The sequence below is a fragment of the Stomoxys calcitrans genome, chromosome 3, assembly GCF_963082655.1.
Source record: "Stomoxys calcitrans chromosome 3, idStoCalc2.1, whole genome shotgun sequence".
NCBI lineage: Eukaryota > Metazoa > Arthropoda > Insecta > Diptera > Muscidae > Stomoxys > Stomoxys calcitrans.
This window is the reverse complement of record NC_081554.1, coordinates 23,150,382-23,177,273: the sequence shown is the minus strand read 5'-3', so window position 1 is coordinate 23,177,273 and position 26,892 is coordinate 23,150,382.

The following is a 26,892-nucleotide window of genomic DNA, read 5'->3' as shown; positions in this document are numbered from 1 at the left end:
AGCCAGATTGCACAGATAAGCTGATGCATACGCCTTATCAGCATGTCGCCTCCGGTCTTAAATAGTTCAGCGGGTAACCCGTCGGCTCCTGCTGCCTTGTCGTTCTTTATTCGGGTTACTGCTCCTTGGACCTGATTCTGACTAGGAGGTAAACATTCTATACCATCATAAGGAATTGGTTCTGCGGTATCCTCTTCGCCGCCAACATCCGACACTAGCAGTTGGGTCAAATGTTCATTCCATATCCTCAGCATATTATCTGTGTCAATTACCAGATTTCCTTCTTTGTCTCTGCAGGAGGATGTGCCTGCACCAAAGCCATCGGTTTGATGTTTAATTCTTTGGTTGAATTTCCGGACTTCATTCTGACTCCTGTATATCTCAATTCGCCCACACTCACGTCTTTCCATTTCCTTTTTCTTTCTGCGGAATAGATGTTTCTCCTCTCTCCTTTTCTCCCGATACCTCTCCTTCATCTGGCGCGTTGCTATTGATTGCAGGGTTGCTCTATATCCCGCATTCTTGGCTTCAGTAGCATCTCGGCACTCATGGTCGTACCATGGGTTTCTTGGAGGAGGCTTTCGGTACCCAAGTACGGATTTCGCGGCATTTTCCTTGGAGTGGGCAATTGTTTGCCACTGCGCCATCATATTATCGGAACAGGGAGTGCTTTCATCAAGCAGTTGGGTCAGTCGAGTGGAGTATGCCGCTTCTATTTGTTGTGTTTGCAGCTTTTCAATGTCCAGCTTCCGTGCAGTGTCAGATCGTACTTTCCTCGCCATGTTCAAATGGGTGCGAACCTTTGCTGCAACGAGGTAATGATCCGAATCTATATTCACTCCACGGATCGATCGTATATCTAACACGCTAGATGAATGCCTTCCATCTATCACAACGTGATCAATTTGGTTTCTCGTGTTTTGTGAATATTTTGCTGTTGAAATTTGGTGCTACTAACTACCATGTTTTTCGCCGCGGCGAAATCTATCAGCCTCAACCCATTACTGGACGTTATCTCGTGGAGGCTAAACTTTCCGACTGTTGGACCAAAAATGTCTTCCTTCCCTATTTTCGCATTAAAATCTCCAGAACGATTTTAAAATGATGGGCGGGGCAGCGGTGTCTCTAGGAGCTCGTAGAAAATATCCTTGGTCTGCTCGTCTTTGTCTTCCGTCTGGGCATGGGCACAAATCTTTATATAGCCCCCATATAAACCGATCCGCCGATTTAAGGATTTTGCTAATATTTGGGACAGTGAGTTGTGTTAGGCCACTCGACATCCTACTCCAATTTGGCCCAGTTCGTTTCAGAATTGGATATAGCTGCCTTATAGACTGATCTCTCGATTTAAGGTCTTAGGCCCATAAAAGCCTCATTTATTAAACGATTATGTTGAAATTTGGGACAGTGAGTTGTGTTAGGCCCTTCGACATCCCTCCTCAATTTGGCACAGATTGGTTCAGATTATATAGACTGCCATATAGACCGATCTCTCTTCTTAAAGTTTTGGCTCCATAAAAGGCGCATTTATAATCCGATTTCGCTGAAATTTGACACAGTGACTTATGATACTTTTCGACATCGGGAACTGAGAATAAAAGGAACTGATAACACCTAACTCTTTTAGTGTTTACTCTACTGACCTGGTAACTTTACCTAAACTCAGAATTGCCCATCTATCAGATAAGATGTTGTACTAAAATGTCCACGGTACATTGAGTTTATTTATCAACACATGATCCCAATTATCTTTGAGTTTGGTTTACAACATGACATTATCCAAAACTCTCTTCCATATCTCTAGAAGATGCAAGTTCCTTATTCTAATGAGTTTCAACTTAACATTCGCTTAAAATTTGCAAGATAAATGGCGTTTAAGTAGCATAAACTTCTGGCAAGCAATCACGACCAACTCTCCTTGGTGGAGTGAAAGTTTTCCGTGCAAGGCGAAGAAAATCAACAACTGTGCATACAATCAATAAAAACAAACAAATGCAATCAGTTAAAAATCTTGAAAACTTTGCCACTAAAGTTATTAACACTTGCAGCAGCAAAACAAACAAAGGCACAGCTACCAACACCACCACACGCCACCACCACCAACATGCCAACAACATCGAATGCATCCAGTGCAACAATTCGGACAGTTACTATGCCAGAGTGGAAAGTTTTTAGCTAAAGACCAGAAATTGTTTGAACGAAAAATCAACAGCATCAAGAGTTAGTGCTGTGACATTCTTAGGACATGGCATGCGCAGGCAAAATTTCCTAAGCCCAAAAATGCAGGCAAAAAAAAACCTCATGTTGAGTTGGCTTAGACTGTGTGTGGCCATGTTGACACTTGGTGCACAATGCCATGGACAGAGCTCATTCAAATGTGGAGTAGCGGAAATCGAGTGTAAATTAAACGCGGAAACTTCATCACCATGCCTAGAAACTGCCATAGCATCGAAATGCCACCACAACAGCAACGGCAATGGCAATGGCAATGGCATGCAAGTGGCAACATGGTGGCAACGCGTTTCATGCGTTGCATTTGCAGTTGCGTTGCATTTTGAGTGTTATCATTTTGCGTTTTCCGTTCTGCTTCATAACACAACGCCATAGGAAATTTGCCATCTGTGGTTATACGATAATCGTGGTGATGGTTGCGGTGGTGGTCTTAGTGATGGTTACGGATAATGACGATGTTGTCGATTTGTTATGGACATAAACGTTCGCCGATGCTGCAGCTGATGCGGAAGGTAGTGTCAGCACCAAATGATGACGTTGCATGTCTAAGTGTAAGCTGACACAAGAAAGCCACAATGGTTTTAGCCGGACAGTGACTTAAATCATAGTGAGTTTAGATGGGGAACACTTTAAAAAGATTTAAAATTGGCAATTGTGAATATTTCATATGACCATATACATTTATAAAGGGAGCGTCTGGAGGAAATCATAAAGGCTTCGAACAGTAGAAATTACCCTCCATTGGATGGGCAGATTTTGCGGAAGTTGGCAGGAGCGTGATCATAGCAGCCAATGAAGAAACTGGAGTCAAATGGCTGGCCATATAGTCTTATTTAAGGTTTTGGGCCTATAAACGGCGAATTTGGTTAGCCGATTTTGCTGAAATCAAGCATAGTGAGTTCTGTAAGGTTCCTTGATGTCTGTAACGAGTATGGTCAAGATCCGACCATATTCGGATACACCTGTCATTTATACCGACCTCCTGATTGTAAATCTTGGGCCCATAAAAAGGAAATTTATTGCCCGATTTCGCTGAAATCTAGCACAGTGCGTTATGTTAGGACCCAGGGTACACGTTCTGAGTATAGTTCTTAGCGGCGAATTTATTAGCCGATTTTGCTGAAATCAAGCATAGTGAGTTTTGTAGGATATCTTGACATTCGTACAGAGTATGGTCAAGATCCGACCATATTTGCATACACCTGCCATATATACCGATTTTCCGATTGTAAATCTTGGGCCCAAATAAAGAGAATTTATTGCCCGATTTCGTTGAAATCTAGCACAGTGCGTTATGTTAGGACCCTCGGTACCCGTTCTGAGTATGGTTCTGATAGGATCATATTTGAATATAGTCCCCCTATAGACCGATATCTCGATTGAAGGTCTTTCACAATTAAATAGCTCTTTGATTACCCGATTTAGCTTAAATTTGGCACAGTGAGTTATGTAAGACCCTTACACATCCTTCTATTTGATGTCCGAATTCAATGAAATTTTAAAAGGTGAGCTGTGTGAGACCCCTCATCGTCTATGATAAGTTTGATTCAGATAGGATCATATTTGGACATATCTGCTATGGGTTTATAATTTGAGCTTTTTGCACTTGAATATAATGAAATGTACTTAATATGTACAATAGGGCGGGTCAAAATTTATAACCACCACCACAGGATGGGGGTATGCTCATTTTGTCATTCCGTTTGCAACACATCGAAATATTCATTTCCGACCGTATAAAGTATATATATTCTTGATCAGCGTAAAAATTTAAGACGATCTAGACATGTTCGTCCGTCTGTCTATTGAAATCACGCTACAGTCTTTAAGAATAGAGATATTGAGCTGAAATTTTGCACAGATTCTTTTTTTGTCCTTAGGCAGGTTAAGTTCGAAGATGGGCTATGGCGGACTATATCTTGATATACCCCCCATATAGACCGATCCGCCGATTTAGGGTTTTAGGCCAAAATAAGTAAAAAGGCGTTAAGTTCGGCCGGGCCGAACTTTGGATACCCACCACCTCGGGTATATATGTAAACCACCTTTCATCAAAATTCAGTGAAAATTTCATACCTTATGTCTCATATCAGTTACATCAAAATAGGTTTCGATTTGGACAAAATACTAATAAATATACTAGCTAAATCTAAAAATAAACCGATATGAACTATATACGACACGGATGTCAAAAAGCCTAATGTAAGACACTGTGTCAAACTTCAGTGAAATGGGAAAATAATAAATGCGCCCCTTTTATGGGGCGAATACTTTAAATAGAGACATCGCTCTACATGGCAGCTATATCCAAATCTGGACCGATTTGGGTCAAGTTTCATAAAAATGTCGAAGAGCCTAATACAAAGCACTGTCCCAAATTTCGGCGAAATTGGACAATAAATGCGCCTTTTATGGGGCGAAGACTTTAAATCGAGATATCGGTCTATATGGCAGCTACATCCAAATCTGGACCGATCTGTGCGATATTGCAGAAGTATGTCAAGGCCCTTAATCTAACTCACTGTTCTAAATTTCGGCGACATCGGACAATTAATGAGCATTTTATGGAGCCAAAACCATAAATCAAGAAATCGGTCTATATGGCAGCTATATCCAAATCAGAACTGATCTGGACCAAATTGATGAAAGATGTCGAAGGGGCTAACACAACTCATTATCCCAAATTTCAGCAAAATCGGATAATAAATGTGGCTTTTATGGGCCTAGCACCATAAATCGGAGGATCGGTCTATATGGCAGCTATATCCAAATCTGGACCGATCTAAGCCAAATTGACAGAGGAAGTCGATGGGTCTTACACAATTTACTGTCCCGAATTTCATCAAAATCGGATAATAAATGTGGCTTTTGTGGGCCTAACCCCATAAATCGGAGGATCGGTCTATATGGCAGCTATATCCAAATCTGAACCGATCTAAGCCAAATTAACGAAGAAAGTCGAAGGGCCTAACACAACTCACTGTCCCAAATTCCAGCAAAATCGGTTAATAAATGTGGATTTTATGGGCCTTAGACCCTAAATCGGAGGATCGGTCTATATGACAGCTATATCCAAATCTGGACCGATCTAAACCAAATTAACGGAGGAAGTCAAAGGCCATTCAACATCCTTCGTCAATTTGCCTCAGATCGGTCCAGATTTGGATATAGCTGCAGTGTAGACCAATCCTCCGATTTAAGGTCTTAGGCCCATAAAAGCTACATTTATTATCCGACTTTGCTGAATTTTGGCATAGTGAGTTGTGTTTGTCCAGTCGATATCCTTCGTTAATTTCGCCCAGATCGGTTCAGATTGGGATATAGCTGCCATATAGCCAGATCTCTCGATTTAAGGTTTTGGGCCTATAAAAGGCGCATTTATAATCCGATGTCGCCGAAATTTGGGACAGTGAGTTACGTTGAGCCCCACGACATATTTCTGTCATATGACACAGATCGGTCGAGATTTGGATATAGCTGCCATATAGTCCGATCTCTCGATTTAAGGTTTTGGGTCCACAGAAGGCACATTTATTTTCCAATATCGCCGAAATTTGGGACAGTTTGTTGTGCTAGGCCCTTCAACTTCCTTCGTCAATTTGGTCCAGATCGGTCCAAAATTGGATATAGCTGCCATATTGACCGATCCTCCGATTTAGGGTCTTAGGCCCATAAAAGCCACATTTATTATCCGATTTTGCTGAAATTTGGGACAGTGAGATGTGTTAGGCCGACATTTTTCTTCAATTTGGCCCAGATCGGTGGAGATTTTGATATTGCTGCCATATAGACCGATCCTTCGATTTAGGGTCTTCGGCCCATAAAAGCCACATTTATTTTCCGATTTTGACGAAATTTGGAACAGTGAGATGTGTTAGACCCTTCGATATCCTTCGTCAATTTGGCTCAGATCGGTCCAGATTTGGATATAGCTGCCATATGGACCGATCCTCTGATTTAGGGTCTTAAGCCCAAAAGAGCCACATTTAGTATCCGATTTTGATAAAATTTGGGACAGTGAGTTGTGTCAAGCCCTTCGACTGCCTTCGTAAATTTCGTCCAGATCGGTCCAGATTTGGATATAGCTGCCATATAGACCGATCCTCCGATTTGGGGTTTTGGGGCGATAAAAAACGCATTTTTTTGTCCGATTTTGCGGAAATTTGAGACGGTGAGTTTTGTTAGGCTCTTCGACATGCTTCGTCAATTTGGCCCAAATCGGTCCAGATTTGGATATGGCTGCCATATAGAGCGATTTCTCTGTTTTAGGTTTTGGGGCCATAAAAGGTGCTTTTATTTTCCGATTTTGACGAAATTTGGGACAGTGAGTTGCGTTAGGCTCTTCGACGTCCTTCGTCTATTTGGCCCAGATTGGTCCATATTTGAATGTAGCTGCCAAATAGACCGTATCGAATTTCGAGTGCAGTCCGATTCAAGTTGAAGCTCAATGACAAGGGGCCTCCTTTTTAAAGTCGAGTTCAGACGGCGTGCCGCAGTGCGACACCTCTTCGAAGAGAAGTTTTACATGGCCTCACACATGTTGCCAGCATTAGGAGGGGGAAATCACCACTGAAAATTTTTTTCTGATGGTCTCGCCAGGATTCGAACCCAGGTGTTCAGCGTCATAGGCGAACATGCTAATCTCTGCGCTACGGTGGCCTTCGTACTTATAGGGTAGTAGTAAGTTATTATTCAGTCGGCACCACTAGACTTTTGCCTTTCCTTTCTGGTTTTTTCCTGATTTTGACGAAATGTTCTTAATATTGAAAGTACCGCCCGGACGCACTTTATATATTTTTATTTGTTTGTACTCGGATTTTTATTTATCTAGCATTGTTGGATACATCATCATTTTAACGTCATAGCCATTTCTCAAATAAAATATATTGTATGTTCACCACTGATAATGTCATAAATTACATTTTAAATCACTGATTTAAATTCCCAACCCCTTGTCGTTAGCAACATAGAAAAATGTCACCAAAACGCACGCATATTGCCTGTAGAATTTCATTAAGCTCACTGGACTGTGTCTATCGTTAGTTGGCAGGCTAATATAAAGGGAGTCCAAAAATTGTCATTGACAAAAAAGGGAAGTTGGCATGCAATTCCTTCTGTGAGGGAGTACAATTGGCATCATCAGTCATCGTTATTCGAAATAAAAGAAAGAGGAGTGATTTAATAAATTCTTCAGCATTTATTTCGTAAAATGCAAATTGTAAATGCAAATAATTTAAATACCTATTTATGATCATTATCCTGTACACAGTCATGAATGCAATTTTCATTAAAAAAAAATTGCGTACTTTTTGTTGACACATTTCTTCGTTTCAACAACTTGATAGGTGGTATATTCAATTTAACATTCTTTTTGTAACACAACGAAATTTTCATGTTCTGCTCTATATGAAATGCATGGTAGCCATAGTTGGGAAATTCAAAAATCTTCGATTCGTCTCGAAAGTGAAATAAAATGTTCACCGAACTCGTCTCTCCATAAGTCCGTTGAGGACCATTTTGTTGAAACCGCATGTCATGTCACCACCACAAGTCAAGCTCTTGCATTTTGGGTAAAAAAATGCATTTACTTTCTTTTAAAAAATCCGCAATTACTTTTTGGGCAACCCAATATATAAAGAAGATATCTTCTCAGACAGTCAGACAGCCACTAAATCCCTGGAGAACGTATTTCTGAATCTCAAATCCGTCTTCGACTGTCACAGATCAAAATTCACCAGTCTGGGGACCAGGCCGTAGATATATTCTGGGGTATTATAGAGCATACGAGCTTGCGAAAAGTCACTGTCTGGTCGGAAAACATGCTGACAGATTGAATGAAAGTAACGAGATTGGTTGCAAGTAACGAGTTCTGCAGAAGCTGTGAGCACGTCAAAGAAAAAGAGTCGTTACAACAACTACTGTGTGTGTGACCCACACTGGCAGTCAGAAGGAGTACCACTTTAGGTTTCTTTAAGAAATTGTCTGAATTTACGGATGTGAACATTCGACAGTTGTTGGACTTTTTAAAGCGATCTGAAAGGATCAACGGTAGAAAATAGGAGGCATCTTAGACGTCAGATTCAGACGAAAACGCCTGAATCTGACGGCAGACTGCCAACTATCGTTGGTTATAATTATTGGGTTGCCCAAAAAGTAATTGCGGATTTTTTAAAAGAAAGTAAATGCACTTTTAATAAAAATTAGAATGAACTTTAATCAAATATACTTTTTTACACTTTTTTTCCAAAGCAAGCTAAAAGTAACAGCTGATAACTGACAGAAGAAAGAATGCAATTACAGAGTCACAAGCTGTGAAAAAATTTGTCAACGCCGACTATATGAAAAATCCGCAATTACTTTTTGGGCAACCGAATATACATAGGCCACAATACCTGGATGTTTTGCCTATAATTTGTGTCATATCAGCAATTCCAAGCTCAAACCAGCCAAAGCTAATGCATTGTGACTTAATTTTATCTTAAAGTAGCCCTTTTCTTATGTCTTCTACATTACCCATTTTCGGTTGTTGGTTTTCATGCTTGTCTTGTTTAAGATATTATATAGCACAAATGCAGGTTCATTTAATTCGCATTCATTTGCCAAAAGCAAAATTGTCGCCATAACAAAAAATATTTGAAAATAAAACGCTCGTAATGTACTGGAAGTAAAATGTGTACCCAAATGATGCTCCGACTTTCTATTCTCTACCATCTTCCTTCATTCGCATGCAGTCACAAAGTTAGGGGGCACTCATTCAACCGTTTCTTCGTTTGTGCATTCAGTCGTTTAGCAAGCATACAAAAACGAAAAAGAACATGACAAAAAAAGGACTGGATTTGAAGTCAGCATTAAAATCTCAGAAATCTGAATCAGTGCATGAATGCCAAATTCAAAAATGCATGGAAAAATTATTAAATATTTTTTTAGTTAAATAATTTGAAACATGATTTCGAAGGTGTTGTTAAAATCGAGGTTTGTTATTTGCCAATAGAGAGCAGTTAGTTATTTGCGTTCACCTTAGGATTCTTCATTATATTGAAAAATAGTTAGAAGTTTGATTTTTAGTGAATAAGGGTTTTGAGTTTCCGGGGAAAGCGTTGATAGTTGTTCAAATGGGAATTTATTGGCTGAAAATGTCAAGCAGTTAACATTTTTCTTTATAAAATGAGGGTTAGGTTAGGTTTAAGTGGCAGTCTGCCATCAGACTCCTCTTGATATGTTCGTCCATTGATATCACTATCACAGGAACAGAAGAAGAAAGATGTTTTCTAGTTCCTACCGTTGAACTATGCAGATCGCTTTTAAATTGAGCCGACAAATTATCGATGGCACTATCGATTGATATTTTTCCTATCGATACTAATGCAAATTGAAATTTCTTGAAAAAGGGAATAAAAAGAAGTAAAAAGGCGTTACTTTCGTCCGGGCCGAACTTTGGATGCCAACCACCTCGGGTATATATGTATACCACCTTTCATTCCGAATCTCGACCGATCTGGACCAAATTTACGAAGGAAGTCGAAGGGCTTGACACAACTCACTGTCGCAAATTTCATCAAAATCGGATATTAAAAGTGGCTCTTTTGGGCCTAAGACCCTAAATCGGAGGATCGGTCTATATGGCAGCTATATCCAAATCTGGACCGATCTAAGCCAAATTTACGAAGGAAGTCGAAGGGCTTGACACAACTCACTGTCCCAAATTTCTTCAAAATCGGATACTAAATGTGGCTCTTTTGGGCCTAAGACCCTAAATCGGAGGATCGGTCTATATGGCAGCTATATCCAAATCTGGACCGATCTGAGCCAAATTTACGAAGGAAGTCGAAGGGCTCACCGCAACTCACTGTCCAAAATTTCAGCAAAATCGGAAAATAAATGTGGCTTTTATGGGCCCAAGACCGTAAATCGGCGGATCGGTCTATATGGGGGCTATATCAAAATATAGTCCGATTTAGCCCATCTTCGAACTTAACCTGTTTATGGACAAAAAAAAAAAAAGGATCTGTGCAAAGTTTCAGCTCAATATCTCTATTTTTGAAGACTGTAGCGTGATTTCAACAGACAGACGGAGAGACGGACGGACATGTCTAGATCGTCTTATTAGATTTTTACGCTGATCAAGAATATATATACTTTATAGGGTCGGAAGTGGATAATTCGATGTATTGCAAACGGAATGACAAAATGAATACACCCCCATCCTTCGGTGGTGGGTATAATAGACGATCCTTGAAGATATATTGCGCCTATAGAGGGCGCCATTTTCATTCTTTTAGGCAAACATTTTTATACCCTCCACCATAGGATGGGGGTATACTAATTTCGTCATTCTGTTTGTAACACCCCGAAATATGCGTCTGAGACCCCATAAAGTATATATATTCTTGATCGTCATGTCATTTTAAGCCTATATAGCCATGTTCGTCCGTCTATACGTTCGTCCGTCCGTCTGTCTGTCCGTTCGTCTGTCTGTCGAAGCACGCTAACTTTCGAAGGAGTAAAGCTAGCCGCTTGAAATTTTGCACAAATGCTTTTTATTAGTGTAGGTCGGTTGGGATTATAAATGGGCCAAATCAGTCCATGTTTTGATATAGCTGCCATATAACCCGATCTTGGGTCTTGACTTCTTGAGCCTCTAGAGGGCGTAATGCTTATCCAATTTGACTGAAGATTTGCACATGGTGTTTTGGTATTACTTCCAACAACGCGCAAAGTATGGTTTAATTCGGTCCATGTTTTTATATAGCTGCCATATAAACCGATCTTGGTTCTTGACTTCTTGAGCCTCTAGAGGGCGCAATTCTTATCCAAATTTACTGAAGATTTGCACATGGTGTTTTGGTATTACTTCCAACAACTGCGTTAAGTGTGGTTTAAATAGGTCCATGTTTTGATGTAGCTGCAATATAAACCGATCTTGGGTCTTGTCTCCTTGGGCCTCTAGAGGGCGCAATTCTCGCCCTATTTGACTGAAATTTTGCATGTTGTGTTTTGGTATCACTTCTAACAACTGTGCTAAGTATGATTCAAATCGGTTCATAATCTGATAAAGCTGTCATATAAACCGATTTTGGATCTTGACTTTTTGAGCCAATAGAGCGAGAAATTCTCATCTGATTTGGTTAAAATTTTATATGAGATGGTTTGTTATGACTTCCAATAACTGTGCTAAATATGCCGCAAATCGGTACATAATTGCCATATAAACCGATCTGGGTTCTTGACTTCTTGAGCCTCTAGAGGGCGCAATTGTCGTCCGATTTGGCAGAAATTTTCAACAACGGCTTCTCTCATGACCTTCAACAACTATCTAATATGGTCTAAATCGATCCATAGCTTGATAAAGCTCCCATATAATCCTATCTCCCTATATTGCTTCTGGAGCCCCTACAAGGCGCAATTTTTATCCGAGTAAACTGTAATATTGCACAATGTCTTCTACAATGTTCAAAATGCAAATTGCAAATTTTGCCCATGAACATTCCACTAAGGAACAGGGGCAAAATTCTCACATATCAATGAGTGCAGTCCGATTCAAGTTTAAGCTCAATGATAAGGGGCCTCCTTTTTATAGCCGAGCCCGAACGGCGTGCCGCAGTACGACACCTCTTTGGAGAGAAGTTTTACATGGCATAGTACCTCACAAATATTGCCAGAAAACCACCGCTGAAATTTTTATACCCACCACCGAAGGATGGGGGTATATTAATTTTGTCATTCCGTTTGCAACACATCGAAATATCCACTTCCGACCCTATAAAGTATATATATTCTTGATCAGCGTAAAAATCTAAGACGATCTAGACATGTCCGTCCGTCTGTCTGTTGAAATCACGCTACAGTCTTTAAAAATTGAGATATTGAGCTGAAATTTTGCACAGATTCTTTTTTTGTCCATAAGCAGGTTAAGTTCGAAGATTGGCTATATCGGACTATATCTTGATATAGCCCCCATATAGACCGATCCGCCGATTTAGGGTCTTAGGCCCATAAAAACCAAATTTATTATCCGATTTTGCTGAAATTTGGGACAGTGAGCCCTTCGACATCCTTCGTTAATTTGGCCCAGATCGGTCCAAATTTGGATATAGCTGCCATATAGACCGTTCCTCCGATTTATAGTCTTAGGCCCATAAAAGCCACATTTATTATCCGATTTTGCTGAAATTTGGGACAGTGAGTTGCGTTGAGCCCTTCGACATCCTTCGTCAATTTGGCCCAGATCGGTCCAAATTTGGATAAAGCTACCATATAGACCGATCGTCCGATTTATGGTCTTAGGCCCATAAAAGCTACATTTATTATCCGATTTTGCTGAAATTTGGGACAGTGATTTGCCTTAGGCCCTTCGACATCTTTCTTCTATTTGGACCTGATTGCTTCAGATTTGGATATAGCTGCCATATAGACCGATCTCTCGATTTAAGGTTTTGGGCCCATAAAAAGCGCATTTATTGTCCGATGTCGCCGAAATTTGGGACAATGACTTGTGTTGGGCCCTTCGATATTTGTCTTCAATTTGGCTCATATCGGTCCAGATTTGGATATAGCTGCCATATAGACCGATCTCTCGGTGGAACAATGACTTGTACTTATAAGCATTTAATCTAAATCGGATGATATCTATAGAGTTGCTATGGGGCATAAGGTATGCATTTTTCACTGGATTTTGACGAAATGTGGTTCACATATATACCCGAGGTGGTGGGTATCCAAAGTTCGGCCCGGCCGAACTTAATGCCTTCTTACTTGTTTTCTGATGGTCTCGCCAGGATTCGAACCCAGGCGTTCAGTGTTATAGGCGGACATGCTAATCTCTGCTCTACGGTGGCCTCACAATGTTCTGCATTCATTTATTGTCCGAGTCGGACTATAACTTGTTTTGAATTAATTTTTAGCCGAATCCATGGTGGTGGGTTCCCAAGATTCGATCCGGCCGAACTTAGCACGCTTTTACTTGTTTCATTTTGGTTGGTTCCTCTGCGGTAAAATGGAGGCCCCAACTCTCTTCCGCCTTAAAAAATGAAAAAGCCCATTATTCCACACCACACCATTCTTCGAATGTTGTGAAAATTTTAAGAAAATCGATTCAGCGGCCTTCGAGTCCATACGAAAGACACAAGCAGACACACAAACAAACGCACTTTGTCTTGTCTGTAGTGGAATAGAAACCGCAAGCAGACTAGTGAAACCGCAAGCAGACTGCTTTTGCTTTTCCCACTTGCCACAATTGTTCTCATTGCAATTTTTTGAAAATTTCAATACAGACAAATAGATGAGAATCAATTTCTCCTCATCCCATCATTTCGTATAATTAAGCAAAAATGTAGCCACCACAATGCTATCGGGAGATTTCAACGATATTGAATAAATAATAACGCCTTATCGTCTTATTTGCAACTATCAGCTATTGAGAATCCAAATCAACACAAAGTCCTTGGTAATAACAATTTAAAGGATTCGTCATGCTACTCCCATTTCGAGCGAAAAGAAAGATTGTCATAACATTGATGGCTTTGATGGTTTGGCTATATGGCGAGAATGGGCAGATGATGATGTCAATGTTAATGAGCATTCTTGGCAATAACTCCATTACATCAAAGCAAAATGTGGCGAGTAAGAAAGGGGGGGAATGTTTAATAATGATTTCCGCATGAAAGGGGGGGAATGTTTAATGATGATTTCTGCATGAATTCTAGTATAACCACAAGGCATGGGGTTCCTCCCCTCGGCACAGAAACATCAAATGGCCGTGACGAAATGCCTTTCTTGCTATTGTCTCTGCGTCCACTCTTACCCCTAGGTTGTTTAGTTTTATGTAGTTATTGTGGCGTTGTTGTTGTTGTTGCTTTTATTGTTTTAAATTTTGTCATGGTTTATAAAAATTAGGAAATAGTGAAATAAATAGAAAAGTTTCCCAACAAAATGTTTCCTCTCATGTGGAACGAAAAGAGTTAAACATTGCTAAGTGTTTCATAAGCATTGCAAAGTGCCCGACAGACATCACCAACGACATCGTTCAGCCATTGACTTTGCTGATGACCCATTTTCTTTAGTGTTCCAAAGGGGGGAAATCTCAAAAGCAAACCAAAAGGATTAAAGCCATAGTCACAAGATCACGTATAAATGTGGATAAACTCTTTATTGAAGGCTGATTTCCTATTGAAGTATGATGTAATTCCTAATTACCATATCGCGAAATGGGTAGGTCCATTAGCAAAAGAGGCTCAATGAAAGATTTTGGGAACATTAAATTATGGCATTAAAACGAAATGAATTCCAGTTATTGCAGTCAATGTTCAAGACGCCAATTGAATACAGGCGAAAGCTGAAGAATAAAATTAAAACTTGGAGATAGTAAGTGACTTTTTTTAATCACGGTTCCGCCATAAACTAACCAAAACCACATCACATTTGGGATAAAATATGGTCACGAAGTAGGAATAGGCGTAATAATTTGTTGATAACGAAGGGGGACGAACCCTCCCCCGTTACCCCAAAAACACCACCCAAAATCAAAAGAAGACCGATAAGGACAATGTGGGTATATCAAATGAAAAATATGCGGGAGTAGATAACGAATCTGGCATACAAATTCATGTCGAAGTATAGGGGATCCCACCCCCACAAAAACGCCCAAAATGGGCATATTAGCCAATCAAGGATATATGGGACTCCGTTTGTTTGTTTGTTGGCAGAACCGATTTTCTCGAAATGTTCGCATATTGTGTAGGGTGGTGGGTGGAAGGAAACATAGGCTATATAATTTTTTGGTATCGGGCAGGGGGACGGACCGTACCCCTAATGGCAAAAATACAACCCAAAATAAAAAGTGGACCCATCGGGACAATATATGTATCAAACAAGTAAAAGCGTGCTAAGTTCGGCCGGGCCGAATCTTATATACCCTCCACCATGGATCGCATTTGTCGAATTCTTTTCCCGGCATCGAGTCGAGTTCTTTTCCTAGGCAAAAAAAAAGGATATAAGAAAAGATTTGCTCTGCTATTAGAGCGATATCAAGATATGGTCCGGTTTGGACCACAATTAAATTATATGTTGGAGACCTGTGTAAAATGTCAGCCAATTCGAATAAGAATTGCGCCCTTTGTGGGCTCAAGAAGTAAAATAGAGAGATCGATTTATATGGGAGCTGTATCGGCCTATAGACCGATTCAGACCATAATAAACACGTATGTTAATGGTCATGAGAGAATCCGTCGTACAAAATTTCAGGCAAATCGGATAATAATAGCGACCTCTAGAGGCTCAAGAAGTCAAGATCCCAGATCGGTTTATATGGCAGCTATATCAGGTTATGAACCGACTTGTACTTTATTTGACACAGTTGTTGAAAGTAACAATAAAAAACGTCTTGCGAAATTTCAGCCAAATCGGATAGAAATTGAGCCCTCTAGAAGCTCAAGAAGTCAAGTCCCCATATCTGTTTATATGACAGCTATATCAGGTTATGAACCGATTTTAACCATATTTGGCACAGTTGTTGGATATCATAACAAAATACCTCGTGCCAAAATTCATTCAAATTGGATAAGAATTGCGCCCTCTAGAGGCTCAAGAAGTCAAGACCCCAGATCGGTTTATATGGCAGCTATATAAGGTTATGGACTGATCTGAACCATACTTGGCACAGTTGTTGGATATCGTAACAAAATACGTCGTGCAAAATTTCATTCCAATCGGATAAGAAGTGCGCACTCTAGAGGCTCAAGAAGTCAAGACCCCAGATCGGTTTATATGGCAGCTATATAAGGTTATGGACTGATCTGAACCATACTTGGCACAGTTGTTGGATATCGTAACAAAACACGTCGTGCAAAATTTCATTCCAATCGGATAAGAATTGCGCACTCTAGAGGCTCAAGAAATCAAGACCCAAGATCGGTTTATATGGCAGCTATATCAGGTTATGGACCGATTTGAACCATACATGGCATAGTTGTTGGATATCGTAACAAAACACGTCGTGCAAAATTTCATTCCAATCGGATAAGAATTGCGCACTCTAGAGGCTCAAGAAGTCAAGACCCCAGATCGGTTTATATGGCAGCTATATCAGGTTATGAACCGATTTGAACCATACATGGCATAGTTGTTGGATATCGTAACAAAACACGTCGTGCAAAATTTCATCCCAATCGGATAAGAATTGCGCACTCTAGAGGCTCAAGAAGTCAAGACCCAAGATCGGTTTATATGGGAGCTATATCAAAACTTGGACCGATATGGCCCATTTACAATACCAACCGACCTACACTAATAAGAAATATTTGTGCAAAATTTCAAGCGGCTAGCTTTACTCCTTCGGAAGTTAGCGTGCTTTCGACAGACAGACGGACGGACGGACAGACGGACGGACATGGCTAGATCGACATAAAATTTCACGACGATTAAGAATATATATACTTTATGGGGTCTCAGACGAATATTTCGAGTAGTTACAATCAGAATGACGAAATTAGTATACCCCCCCATCTTATGGTGGAGGTTGTAATGAAAGGTATTGGAGAGTAGAATACGAATATGGTAATCAAATTTGAGGCTAAGTACTCCCAACCCCAAAACGAAGCCAAACAGAAATATTGGGCGTTCCTTTCAATATGGAGCTCAAATGAAAGGTATTCGGGAGTGGATTTTGAATCTGGCAAAGAAAATCAGATCGAAGTCACGCCACCCCTTAATAACGCCCTTAGACCCATTATGATACTTGGCTGAACCGATTATCTTAAAATTTTCATAGATTGTGTACGTTTTTTCTGGAAGGAAATATAGCCCATATAAGTTTAGATATCACCTGGAGGCGGACCCTCCCCTTTACCCCAAAAACGCCACCCATATCCGAAAGTGGTCCGATGGGCACAACAAGGTTATCAAATGAAAGTTGTTGGAGACCAGAAAACGAACATGGTATTAAAATTTGGGTCCAAGTACCCAGCGGTCCCCCCAAATCCAAAACTCTCCTTAACAGATATATTCGAAGTTCATATCAATATGACACTCAAATGAAAAGTATTGGGTTGCCCAAAAAGTAATTGCGGATTTTTTAAAAGAAAGTAAATGCATTTTTAATAAAACTTAGAATGGAATTTAATCAAATATACTTTTTTTACACTTTTTTTCTAAAGCAAGCTAAAAGTAACAGCTGATAACTGACAGAAGAAAGAATGCAATTACAGAGTTCCAAGCTGTGAAAAAATTTGTCAACGCCGACTATATGAAAAATCCGCAATTACTTTTTGGGCAACCCAATATTAGGCAGTAGATTACAACTATGGCATAAAACATTGGGTCCAAGTAATGGGAGGTCGCCCTAACCTCAAAAAACCCCAAATGGGCATATTAGCCGACCATGGCTATATGGGACTTAAATGAAAAGTATTAGGGAGTAGATTACGAATATGACATTCAAATTTGCGTTCAAGTCTATGTGGCGCTTTTCGTCAAATGGGGATTTTGACCCATTATGACTCAAATGAAAGTTATTTGAGAATATAAAACAAATTTGATATCAAATTTTGGAGCTAAGTGTTTTGGGGTACGCCCCAAAGCACCCCCTAAACTGAACTTCATTTCTGTTGAAAATAAAGAAATAATTTAATATCTATTTTCAGTGTAAAGTGCCGGTGGCAGCCCCATCTCCAAAACACCCTCCAAACGGTTCATATTTACTAGCCATGGTAGTATGAGGCTTAAATTAAAAGGAATTGGAATTCCACAACGAATTTGATATCCATATTTTAGTCGAAATATCTAAGGTGCCATTCCTCCCCCTTTAAAAAGCACTTCTCATTACCCTAACTTTTAAAAACACCAGGAACCGAGCAGGGGCAATCTTCTCACATATCAATGAGTGCTTACCGATTCAAGTTTAAACTCCATGATAAGGGACCTTTTTATACCCACACCGAAGGATGGGGGTATATTCATTTTGTCATTCCGTTTGCAACACATCGAAATATCCATTTCCGACCCTATAAAGTATATATATTCTTGATCAGCGTAAAAATCTAAGACGATCTAGACATGTCCGTCCGTCTGTCCGTCTGTCTGTTGAAATCACGCTACAGTCTTTAAAAATTGAGATATTGAGCTGAAATTTTGCACAGATTCGTTTTTTGTCCATAAGCAGGTTAAGTTCGAAGATGAGCTATATCGGACTATATCTTGATATAGCCCCCATATAGACCGATCCTCCGATTTAGGGTCTTAGGCCCACATTTATTATCCGATTTTGCTGAAATTTGGGACAGTGAGTTGCGTTGAGCCCTTCGACATCCTTCGTCAATTTGGCCCAGATCAGTCCAAATTTGGATATAGCTGCCATATAGACCGATCCTCCGATTTATGGTCTTAGGCCCATAAAAGCCACATTTCTAATATCCGATTTTGCTGAAATTTGGGACAGTGATTTGCCTTAGGCCCTTCGACATCTTTCTTCTATTTGGCCTTGATCGGTTCAGATTTGGATATAGCTGTCATATAGACCGATCTCTCGATTTAAGGTTTTGGGCCCATAAAAAGCGCATTTATTGCCCGATGTCGCCGAAATTTGGGACAATGACTTGTGTTGGGCCCTTCGATATTTGTCTTCAATTTGGCTCAGATCGGTCCAGATTTGGATATAGCTGCCATATAGACCGATCTCTCGGTTGAACAATGACTTGTACTTATAAGCATTCGGTCTAAATCGGATGATATCTATAGAGCTGCTATGGGGCATAAGGTATGCATTTTTCACTGGATTTTGACGAAATGTGGTTCACATATATACCCGAGGTGGTGGGTATCCAAAGTTCGGCCCGGCCGAACTTTACGCCTTCTTACTTGTTTTATAGCCAAATCCGAACGGCGTCCAACAGCGCGACATTTCTTTGTCGAAAATTTTTTTAAATGACCATGCATGGCATTGTATCTCGCAAATGTCGCCAACCACTGCTTTGTCCGATATTCTCGCCAGGATTCGAACGCGTTCAGCGTTATAGGCTATAGGACGAAGTGTCCCCACGCTAAAAACATATTCGAGAGTTAAAGAAGGCGCAGCGGAGCGGGCCCGGTTCGGCTACTTATATATATTTTTGATCAACGAAAAAATATAAGACGATCTAGCCATGTCCGTCCATCTGTCTGTTGAAATCACTCTACAGTCTTTAAAAATGGGGATATTGGGCTGAAACTTTGAAGTTCGAAGATGGGCTACATCGGACTATACCTTGATATAATCCCATATTTAATTTGCCATATAGACCGATCTCTCGATTTAAGGTCTTTGGCCCATAAAAGGCGCATTTATTGTCCTAAATCGCCGAAATTAGGGACAGAGAGTTAAGATAGGACCATCGACATCTTCCTGGATTATGGCACAGATCGGTCCAGATTTAGATATAGCTGCCATATAGACCGATCTTTCGGTATTGGGTTTTTGGCCCATAAAAGGGGCATTTATTGTCCGGGACAGTGAGTTGCGTTAGGCGGTCCAGATATAGAGATAGCTGCCATATATATCGATCTCTCGATTTAAGATTTTGGGCCCATAAAAGGAGCATTTATTGGTGGATTTCGCCGAAATTCGGGACAGTGTGTTATTTTAGGTCCTTCGACATCCCTCTTCAATATGGCCCAGATCGGTTCAAATTTGGATATAGCTGTCATATAGAACAATCTCTCGATTTAAAGTATTGGCCCCATAAAGGGCACATTTATAATCCGATTTCGCTTAAATTTGACATCCGTGTCGTATATGGATCAGATCGGTCTATATTTGGGGATGAGATGAGATTTCTCAAACAGGATTTGTTTACTGGCCCTGAGAATATGGGGCTCAAATTAAACTTAGTTGTGAATGAAACACGAATCTCTTACTCAAATGTTCACCAAAAAAACCCAACATCAATTTGTTTGACCGACCATGGCAATATGGGGCTCAAACCCAGTTATTTGGGGGACAGAGCACGAAATTGATCCTACTATAGGGCGCAAGTTTCTGACGGTCCACCCCCAAAGAGAACAAATTTAACGGCGACATGAGGCTCGATTGAAAAGTCTTTAGGAGCAACCCCAGGTTCTTGGTGACCATTGCATTATGAGGCTCAAATAATGAGTCTTTGGCAGTAGAGCAGAAATTTGATATTTTTTCTGAGTCAATTCACTGGGTGGCCGCCCGCCACCTAAACACCCCACAAACAGGACATTTTCGACAAATATGTAAAAATGGGATACAAATGTAAGGAGTTTAATAGTAGAGCAAGAGTCTGGTATAAATTCTCGATTAAAGTATCTAGGGGGGCACCCACCCCCCAAATAGGGCGAATTTACCGACTACTGCAATATGGGGCTCAAATAAAGGGTATTTTAGAGTAGATCACAAATCTTTGATTCTTTTTCACTTTTGGGTCCATTTGGGAGGACAGCTCATTGCATGAATATGGCAATATGATGCTCAATTACAATGTATTTGAGCATAGAGCACGATGCTGTTATTTTTCCCGGTTAAATGTCTGTCCCATCTTATCACTCACCAAATTGAACATATATACCGAATATGACAGCATGAGGCTCAAATGAAAGTATTTGGGAGTATAGCACGAATCTGATATCCACTTTTGAGCAAAGGCTCTGGTTACCCCAATTCATCAACGAAACCATTTGAAAGCCATGTGGGAGTAGAGAACGAATTTTTCACCTACTTTGGATGGCACTCTTGAAATTCACATAGGATTTCAGCCTCAAGTAAAGGCTTTAAAGAATGGAGTACATCTTAATTCCAAACTTTAGTGACCCAAAACCCTTTGAGCGATCTTATAAACCAAGGAAAATCTTTTGGGATTCAAATAAAGGCATTTAAAAGTAACACACCTTTAATCAAGCGACATACGTATGTCACTTTCAAAGTATGATATTTCACTAAAAGCTCTCAAAGAAAATTTTTGTTCCACATATTGTTAAAGGAAGCGCAGCAGAGCGGGACGTGTTCAGGTAGTACTATTGGGTTGCCCAAAAAGTAATTGCGGATTTTTTAAAAGAAAGTAAATGCATTCTTAATAAAGCTTAGAATGAACTTTAATCAAATATACTTTTTTTCTAAAGCAAGCTAAAAGTCACAGCTGATAACTGACGGAAGAAAGAATGCAATTACAGAGTCTCAAGCTGTGAAAAAAATTGTCAACGCCGACTATATGAAAAATCCGCAATTACTTTTTGGGCAACCCAATAATATAAAATACCACCATTCAAGACACTATTTGCCAAATGCCAATTTGTACTACACTTTATAACCCCCACTAATTTTGAATTTTCCATGACAAATTGTTAAACTTTAATACTTTATTGACACTACTAAGTAATGACAAAGCTGACTTATGTACTTTATTTTCACGCTGATATCATATACCCGTGCATATTTTGCACCTCATGTATCACATACAGATAACTTGTTTTATTGTTATAGTCATGCAAGTATTTCAATAATAATCATCCAACTCAATGACCATGGCAACATGTTGACTTTAATGTACTCCGATTTTTATTTGCCATATACCATGGTATGTTGACCAATGTTAGAAGGTCCGACATAGGAATTTTGCACCATTAAAATTGTCTGCGTGGGGAAAAAAGAGTCAATTGAAAAAATAAAAAAAAAATAAATAAAAAATAATAAATGATTCAAGTTGCAGTGAGTAGGTGACTCTGATAAGTTAGGGAAATTTTGAAGTAGTGTTGAAGATGTTCTGACATCCTTAAGAAATAAAATCGGAAACTACATCTAAATAAAAATCGTTTTTATGCCCACCACCGAAGGATGGGGGTATATTCATTTTGTCATTCCGTTTGCAACACATCGAAATATCCATTTCCGACCCTTTAAAGTATATATATTCTTGATCAGCGTAAAAATCTAAGACGATCTAGACATGTCCGTCCGTCTGTCCGTCTGTCCGTCTGTCCGTCTGTCTGTTGAAATCACGCTACAGTCTTTAAAAATAGAGATATTGAGCTGAAAATTTGCACAGGTTCTTTTTTCGTCCATAAGCAGGTTAAGTTCGAAGATGGGCAATATCGGACTATATCTTCATATAGCCCCCATATAGACCGATCCGCCGATTTAGGGTCTTAGGCCCATAAAACCACATTTATTATCCGATTTTGCTGAAATTTGGGACAGTGAGTTGTGTTAGGCCCTTGGACATCTTTCTTCAATTTGGTCCAGATCGGTTCAGATTTGGATATAGCCGTCATATATACCGATCCTCCGATTTATGGTGTTAGGCCCATAAAAGCCACATTTATAATCCGATTTTGCTGAAATTCGGGACAGTGAGTTGCGTTAGGCCCTTTGACATGTTTCTTCAATTTGGTCCAGATCGGTTTAGATTTGGATATAGCTGCCATATATACCGATCCTCCGATTTATGGTCTTAGGCCCATAAAAGCCACATTTATTGTCCGATTTTGCTGAAATTTGGGTCAGTGAGTTGTGTTAGGCCCTCCGACATCCTCCGTCAATTTGGTCCAGATCGGTCTAGATTTGGATATAGCTGCCATATAGACCGATCCTCCGATTTATGATGTTAGGCCCTTAAAAGCCACATTTATTGTCCGATTTTACTGAAATTTGGGACAGTGAGTTGTGTTAGGCCCTTCGATATCCTCCGACAATTTGGTCCAGATCGGTTCAGATTTGGATATAGCTGCCATATAGACCGATTTTTTGATTTAGGGTCTTAGGCCCATTAAAGCCGCATTTATTATCCGATTTTGCTGCAATTTGGAACAGTGAGTTGCCTTCTGATTATACTTCTTTAGTCCTAAACCTGTGGTCTCCAACACGCAAACCAAGTATGTTCTTAATTGGTCCATAACCACGTATAGCTTCAATAGAAGTAAGCATGTCCGCCTATTTTGCCCAATTCCTGCGTTCCAATTCCGGCGAGATCATCAGAAAAAATTTCAGCGATGGTTATCCCCTTACAAGGTATCCTGCCATTTTAGCAATTGGTGTCGTTGGCGGCAGGCCGATCGGACTCGGGAAAAAAGGAAGTCCCTTATCATTGAGCTTAACTTGAATCGGACAGACCTCATTGATACAATCTGTCTGTCTTTCCGTCTGTCTGTCCGTCTATCTGTCCGTCTGTCTGTGTATCCATTTTAATTTGTGTACAAAGTACAGGCTGCTATTTCAATCCGATAGTCTTCAAATTTTGCGGCCATTGTGGCGCAGAGATTAGCGTGTCCGCCTCTGACGCCGAACGCCTTGGTTCAAACCCCGACTTGAACATGAAACAAATTTTCAGCGGTGGTTATCCCCTACATTTGTATGGTATTCTGCCATGTTATAACTTCTCTTCCAAGTAGTGTCGCTTTGGGGCACGCCATTCGGACTCGGAATAAAAAAGGAGGCCCCTTGTCATCAATCGGACTGCGCTCAATTATATGAGAGAAGTATTCTCTGTTCCTTAATGGAATGTTCATGGAAAATTTATAAGTAGTCTTCAAATTTGGCAAGGTTTCTTTTTTGGCCTAGAAACGAAGTCTATTGAAAATAAATCGGTTCATTTGGTAACCGATTCCTACGACTCTTTGCAAGAGAGCTCCTATCATAACTCTTGACATCATTTGGGAATTTGATGAAAATTGGTTAAGATTTCGATATAGCTTCCATATAGATGTATCGTTTGATTTTCCCTTTAAAAGCCTTTGCGAGCGCATTTATTAACCGATCTTCTCAAAAATTTTTCAAAAATGACTACTGACATTGCTGTTCAAGAAAATCGGTTTAGATTAAGATATAGCTCCCATCTGTATGTGTCACCAGATTTTCCCTTTTAGAGCGTTTGTCAGCGTACATCTGAACAGATTTTCACAAAATTTAGAATAATGTCTTCTTTTATGACTTTTCCTTTGTGTACGGATTTTGGTCTACATCATTTCAGATTTAGATATATCTCCCATATATTTGTTCTTCCAATTTTGATTAATTCCGTAATAACATGTGCATTTGTTAACCGATACATATATAATTTGCCACGAAAGCTCCTCTTGTGTATCTGATGTCTTCTCTAATCAGTGGAGAATATCAAAGAAATCGGTTAAGATTTAGATATAGCTCCCAATATACATGTATCTCCCGTTTATCACTAATAGGGCCTTTGCAAACGAATATAATACAAATAAAGGCGTGCTAAGTTCGGCCAGGCCGAATCTTATATACCCTCCACCATGGATCGCATTTGCCGAGATCTTTTCCCGGCATCTCTATTTAGTCAAAATCAGGATACAAGAAAATATTTGGTCTGCTATTAGATCGATATCAAGATATGGTCCGGTTCGGACCACAATTAAATTATATGTGGGAGGCATATGTAAAATGTCAGCCAATTCGAATAAGAATTGCGCCCTTTGGGGGCTCAAGAAGTAAAATAGAGAGATCGATTATTATATGATTATATGGCAGCTGTACCAGGTTATGGACCGATTTGAACCATGCTTGGCGCAGTTGTTGGATATCATAACAAAACACGTCTTGCGCCCTCTAGAGGCTGAAGAAGTCAAGACCCAAGATGGGTTTATATATCAAACAAGTAAAGGCATGTTAAGTTCGGCCGGGCCGAATCTTATATAAACTCCACCGTGGATCGCATTTGTCGAGTTCTTTTCTCGGGATCTCTTCTTAGGGAAAAAAGGATATAAGAAAAGATTTGCTCTGCTATTAGAGCGATATCAAGATATGGTTCGGTTTGGACCACAATTAAATTATATGTTGGAGACCTGTTTAAAATGGCAGCCAATTCGAATAAGAATTGCGCCCTTTGGGGACTCAAGAAGTAAAATAGAGAGATCGATTTATATGGGAGCTGTATCGGGCTATAGACCGATTCAGACCATAATAAACACGTATGTTGATGGTCATGAGAGGATCCGTCGTAAATAATTTTAGGCAAATCGTATAATAATTGCGACCTCTAAATGCTCATGAAGTCAAGATCCCAGATTGGTTAATATGGTAGCTATATCAGGCTATGAACCGATTTGAACCTTATTTGACACAGTTGTTGAAAGTAAGAATAAAATACGCCATGCAAAATTTCAGCCAAATCGGATAGGAATTGCGTCCTCTAGAAGCTCAAGAAATCAAGTCCCCAGATCTTTTTATATGTCAGCTATATCAGGTTATTAACCGATTTGAACCATACTTAGCACAGTTGTTGGATATTATAACAAAATACTTCGTGCTAAAATCCATTCAAATCGGATGAGAATTGCGCACTCAAGAAGTCTAGACCCAAGATCGGTTTATATGGCAGCTATATCAAAACATGGACCGATATGGCCCATTTACAATACCAACCGACCTACGCTAATAGGAAGTATTTGTGCAAAATTTCAAGCGGCTAGCTTAACTCCTTCGGAAGTAAGCGTGCTTTCGACATAAAATGTCACGACGATCAAGAATATATATGCTCTATGGGGTCCCAGACGAATATTTCGAGTAGTTACAAACTGTATGACGAAATTAGTATACCCCCGTCCTATGGTGGAGGGTAAAAAAATTATGTATAGCAATTTGCTATATGACTACTACAATATGCACAGATTTTGGTTGAAATTATAGCACATACTTAAGCACATTTTAATGTTGACGACTCGACCTGCCCACAATGCTATGTAGGGTATCAAAAGGTCGGCTTTGCCTGACTCTAGCCCCTATTTACCTGTTTTAAATATTTTTCGTATCAATCACTAAAGCCAAGCAATCCAATACACTCAACTGAAAAATCTAAATTCTAATAAATCTCTATGCTATACAAATTTCACTATGATAGCCCCATGAATAGTGAACATACATTCGAATTAGCCATATGGTTATATTTGTCCAATATACTCTAATTGCATTTGTTTTGCTCCGATTTTTGCTGTTGTTTGTTGTTGTTCCCAATTTAAGGTCTGCTAATCACATGAACTTTTATCTAAAACACATTCATTCGCATTTGCATACAAAATCACCTGGCAGCCTGGCATACGGTCGGTCAGTTCAGCACAGCTATTTGACCAGACTCAACAGAACTCCCTGGCGGGACAATAACTAAAATTGGTTAGAACATAAAATGTTATACAGTCGCCGGAATGTTCAACAAAATGTGTTTTTATGACCGAATATTGCTGTTGCTGCTGCGACCAATACTTCCGCCTGCTCGCTCGAAATGTTCTGTTGTCTGGGCCCATGGCAAACATTCACACGGCCCAAACATTCCAAGGCATTGTACTCGTGGCATGGGCTTAAGGCCGATAATAAAACGAAATTAGTACCAAGTATTGAGGGAAAACCCCATTTTGCTAATACAATTTGCTAGAGCACATAAAACTGCATGCAATTAACAACAAATCATCCACAATGAAAATAACCATAATAATAACGGACTATAGTTTTTTGGAAATGTGAAATTTTTTCCCATATTCCCATATGTATATGAGCTCAAACGTGGACAGCCATCGCCACACAGTATGGCTGAATGCCAAAAACTATGTGAAAATATATGATAACCTATGGAAAGAAAGATTCGGTGTGAATGAAGGGAACACAATAAAATGCACAAAGTGAAAACTGAGTAGAAAAATCTGGCAATAATTAACAAATAAAATATG